Source organism: Vigna unguiculata, chromosome 4, assembly GCF_037176805.1.
Source record: "Vigna unguiculata cultivar grain cowpea cultivar isolate G323 ecotype 2 chromosome 4, ASM3717680v1, whole genome shotgun sequence".
NCBI lineage: Eukaryota > Viridiplantae > Streptophyta > Magnoliopsida > Fabales > Fabaceae > Vigna > Vigna unguiculata.
The window spans coordinates 19679480-19685285 of NC_140795.1; the positions used below are offsets into that span (position 1 = coordinate 19679480).

Here is a 5806-nt window from a genome sequence, read left to right on the forward strand (position 1 = left end):
AAAACATCATTATAATATTTATACAAAAATTAATTTTGGTCTTAATATAGAGAGACAAAATTGTTTAGCTTAAAAAAATTGGATTAAATTGAACAAAAATAACAAATATATGCAACAAATTGAATATAAAACATTGACTCTAACACATGGCACGTTGTTGGGTTTATGCATGGACTTTTTTTTACACAAACTAAAAAATATAATTATTTAAAAAAAAAACAAAAAATCACGAGGTGACACGTGACAATCACTATTCATTACCATTAATTATTTAAACCACATTAACAAAAAATGGCCAAATTAAACAAAATTGACGAAAATTTGGATCTCATTAAACAAAAAAAAATATATTAGAACTGGATTAACACAATTAAACAAAAATAAGGACAAAATGTGTATTTTAATCACAAAAAATAATGTTAGTTATTAAACTAATATTTCACTATCAATAGAGAAAAAGTTGCCTATTTTAGATTATAATACCAAATAAAATTTCATGAGAACCAAAACAATTATTAAATTTGCAAATATTAATGAAACATAGTTGATAAAATTTAAAAATATTTCTAAAAAAAATATAAAAGAAAAAAAAATATTCAAATTAAAATATATTTTAAATGTTTGTTTACTTCAATATTTTAAATTCTAATAAATATCTTTTGTATACACTAATAAAAGTTATAATACATCATTTGATCAAAATGATACAAAGAAAAAATAATAATCATAATAAAAGTTTAAAATAAATTATAATTGTTTACATTTTAGATTATAATACCAAATAAAATTTCATGAGAACCAACACATTTATTAAATTTACAAACATTAATGAAACCTAGTTGATAAGATTTAAAAATATTTTTTAAAAAATATAAAAGGAAAAAAAATATTGAAATTAAAATATATTTTAAATGTTTGTTTACTTCAATATTTTAAATTCTAATGAATCTCTTTTTTATACACTAATAAAAGTTATAATACATCATTTGATCAAAATGATATAAAGAACAAATAATAATCATAATAAAAGTTTAAAATAAATTATAATTGTTTACATTTTATATTATAATACCAAATAAAATTTCATGAGAACCAACACATTTATTAAATTTGCAAACATTAATGAAACCTAGTTGATAAAATTTAAAAATATTTTTTAAAAAATATAAAAGGAAAATAAATATTCAAATTAAAATATATTTTAAATGTTTGTTTACTTCAATATTTTAAATTCTAATGAATCTCGTTTTTATACACTAATAAAAGTTATAATACATTACTGGATCTAAATGATACAAAGAACAAATAATAATAAAATTTTAACATAGATCTTGTATCTTTTGAACTTCAATTATGTTGGATGGTGATAAAAAAATATTCATGACAATTACATTAAATTTTTATATTGTAGTAAATAAAAGTTGTTATTTATACAATTATAGTGAAAAAATTATGGTATGATTGATAATGAGTTAGAAAATAAAAAATAATTAGATAAAATATATCGAAATAGTATTCTACATAATGAAAATAAACAATAAATAAAAATATTAAACCCCATTACTAATTGTAGCCTCTTCTCAGCAACCTTCAATGACTTCTCCAAATCATTAATCTGTCTCATTTGTGTCATGATGATGACATCCTTTTCATCAACACCACCATTTGAAAAAGTTGCATCCCACATTATTGGAACCACCCACTCTGTAAATCAATAAACTAAAAATTAAAACCAATTTATTATTAACATAAAAATAAAAACAGATTGTACCCAAAATTTTCTACCAATATTCTTTGGAGTTCTTGCCATCCTCAAAGCTGCCATCTCTCCGCATCTACAAATCAGGGTTAATCCATTTCTCGTTGAACCACCAACAGTGCACAAAGTGATACAACACAGTTGCCTCCAACGATTACAACCAGAGATAAAGGAAGAAGATTGAGACCGTAACATACCTATATAATGGGATTGCAGGAAGAAGAAGATTGCAAGAACACTAATTGGGAATGGAGGAACAAGATTGTCAAAACTAACCAACTGCCCAAACATTCCTTACCAAAATCCTAGCTCACTTATTTATCCCCAAATATCTAATTACCACACATGTACAGTACACGTAACACACCCTAATACAAACCGTGCCACCTATACAATGCTTTGTTAATAATTTAAACAACGTTACAGAAAAGGACCAAATAAAACACGAATTGCGAAAATGAAGACCATTTGAAATATTCAGTAAAAATGAGGATCATTCTAAACATTCTGTCTGTCAAAATGAGGACCTTACTTTGTCAGATTTTATTGTTAACTGTGTAACGTGTCAGTTATCTTACACTGTTATTTTGCATAAATATGGCGCCACATGATACTTTATTAAACACACTTTAATGACGAGGATCTCCTTTAATGGTTTACTATATTGAACCAAAATTATTCTTAAAACGAATTAAAATTAAAAACATAAAAAGTATAAAATTAAAAGATAATATATATATATATATATATATATATAATTAGATAATAATAAAATTATTAAATATTAAATAAAAATATAATTTTATAATTTTAATTTCATCATTTTTTAAATTTTAATTATCTAATTTTATGGTTAATATTTTTATATTCTATAATTAAGCAATTATAAATTTATAAAATTATAAAATTATATAATTATGAAATTATAAAATTATAAAGTAATAAAATTAGAAGATTAAAAAAATTAAAATGTTTTTGAAATTATGATATTATAACATTATAAATTTACAAAATTTTAGAATATAAAAAATTGAATTGTAAAATTAGTTAATTAAAAAATTATGAAATTAAAATTATAAATTTTATTTTTTTATTTTATATTTAATAATTTTATTATTATCTAATTTTATAATTCATAATTTATAATTTATAATTTTTTATATTTTTTATCTTTTAACTTTATATTTTATAATTTTAATTTGCTTTAAAAATTAATTTTCGTTAAATTCTAAAGAGATCATCATAATTCAAGTCTTTTGATATTTCGTGGTGACATTTAAACAATAAGTAAATCCTGAAGAGAGACCATCATCATTTGAGTCTTTTGGTATTTTGTGACCACATATAAAAATCATCTAGATAAGATAAGGCTACAAAAACAAAAATTTGAGTCCGAGAGTCAGTTACGTTATAGGGAGGTATTAACACCTTATCAAACCTCGGCTAAAGGCGATACCTTTACCTAGATATACAAAAATGATCTTGTTTTCAATATGTTTAATTTTCTCCGAAACAAAATAATAAGAAAATAATATAGAAAAGAAACATAAATATTTCTTTTTGGTTTTGAATGACCGTGTAAGGTAATGTCAGTTAATAATAAAATTTAGGTTTAATTAATCGTAAGGTATCCAGTTTGGTACTAGAGTGTCAAATTGGTACCCACTTTTAAAAAAGTGTCAATTGCATCCCAACTTTTGAAAATTGCTTCAATTAGGTTCCTTTCAAACAGAGTTGACTAACGCCGTTAGTCAACGTGCCACGTGTCAATCTGTGGTTTTTTTGATTTTTTTTTTAAAAAAATTAATTTTTTTTTTTAATTTTAAAATTTTTTAAAAAAAAAAATTAAAAATGCCACGTGTCAAGTTCCTATGTGTGACATGTGGCATTGTCAGTTCCACGTGGCATTGTAATGCCACGTGTCAGTGTCACTATTAGATGTCATTGTGTTGATTTCGATTTGGTCCCCACATATGTTTTTTTGTTTCAATTTAGTACCTAAGTATGTGTATCTGATTCAATTTTGTCCCAATTTTTTTTTTAATAATTAAAATATTTTTGTAATCCATTTTTTATAAGATTAAAAATAATTAAGTATAAATATTTTTACAAAATTAAGTACTAATATTTATAATGTTTCTCTCAATTTCAGACCAAATTTATTATTTGTATGAATGTTATGCTATTTATAAGTACTAAAATGACTTTTACCACTAAATTTTAGTATAAATATCAAATACTTAATTTTTTTTAAACTTTTATACTTAATTACTTTTAATTTTATTAAAAATATTTTAATTATTAAAAATTATTAGGTCAAAATTGAATCAAATACACATAAGTAGGTACTAAATTGAAACGAAAAAACATAAATGGGGACTAAATCGAAATCATCACAATGACATCTGATAGTGACACTGACACGTGGCATTACAATGCCACGTGGCACTGACAATGCCACGTGTCACACACAGGGACTTGACACATGGCATTTTTAATTTTTTTAAAAAAATTTAAAAAAAAATTAAAAATTAAAAAAAAAATTAAAATTTTTTTAAAAAAAAATCAAAAAAACCACAGATTGACACGTGGCACGTTGACTAACGACGTTAGTCAACTCTGTCTGAAAGGGACCTAATTGAAGCAATTTTCAAAAGTTGGGATACAATTGACACTTTTTTAAAAGCGGGTACCAATTTGACACTCTAGTACCAAACTGGGTACCTTACGATTAATTAAACCTAAAATTTAACAGCAATAATTCATTCAAAAAGTTTTAATATTTTAAGGACTTAATGCCACAATACTAAAAATTCTCAACTAAAAACGTAATTAAGTCATACATTTATTAAAAGAATATTAACTAATTGAACAAATTTATATAATACATTTATTTAAAGAATATGAACTAATATGAGTGGTACCACTACTAGTATAATCGAAGTAAAAAAAATAACAAAAAATAATTCAAAAGTTCCAGAATCAAATCTTCAGTCGATTTACTTGTTTTATCATTTAAATATATATTTAAAGTTAATTCAAAATTAATAAACATACATAATTATCTCCATTAAATTTTATTTTATGATTTAATTACTTATTCTTTACAATATAAATTCGTTGCAACATAATAATAAATATATTATAATTTTTAATATAAAATTATGTAATTTATGTAAATATAAGAAAAAGTTGGAATTATGAATATGATAATAACTATAAAAAAGTAATTCACAGAATCTCCCAGTTTAAAATATTTATAAATTTTATAATAACAAAAACAATTATAAAATTCAGCATCGAATCTTCTGTCGATTTACTTGTTTTATTATTTAAACATATATTTAAAGTTAATTCAAAATTAATAAACATACATATTTACAATATAAACTCGTTACAACATAATAATAAATATATTATAACTTTTAATTATAAAATCATGTAATTTATATAAATATTAGAAAAAGTAATTCACAGAACCTCTCTGTTAAAAATATTTATAAATTATATAATAACAAAAATAATTATAAAATTCAGCATCCTTTTGGATTCATCCAAAACATCTTAGAAATCTTGGAAAAAATAAACAAAATAGGGGCATTCCGAGAATTGAACTCGGGACCTCTCGCACCCTAAGCGAGAATCATACCACTAGACCAAATGCCCATATTCTACTACTTTCAAATTACCTTATTTACTTTTATTTATAACATAACTACTTTTATAAAACACCTAAATCTACTATAAAACTAATAAATAAACTACTAGGAATACTAGGAAATATACCTATGTACTCCTATTTAATTTTCTGAAAGTTGTCCAAATAGTTAGTTTTTAAGTCTTTTCCATCTTTTTTGTGTTTTTCCGTTTCTATACTAATAAAAAGTTTTGTTGATTTTCTATTGGCTTATTTCAATTTTGATTGACATGCTGATAGAAGGACATTATTATTCTTCTCCAAGGAAAACTATTGTCATTCTTCTTCCACACAAAAGGATATTTTGATAAGAGCAGAAGAAAACCCTTTGGTCTCCTCAAGGTTAGTTC

At 22.8% G+C, this 5806-nt stretch overlaps 1 non-coding gene across 1 annotated transcript; it reads right to left on the minus strand.

Annotated features, from left to right (window-relative positions):
* Positions 1-5353: 5353 nt before the first annotated feature.
* On the minus strand, positions 5354-5425 carry TRNAP-AGG (transfer RNA proline (anticodon AGG)). The gene has a single exon. It is a non-coding gene; the product is annotated as a tRNA-Pro (tRNA).
* Positions 5426-5806: the final 381 nt, after the last annotated feature.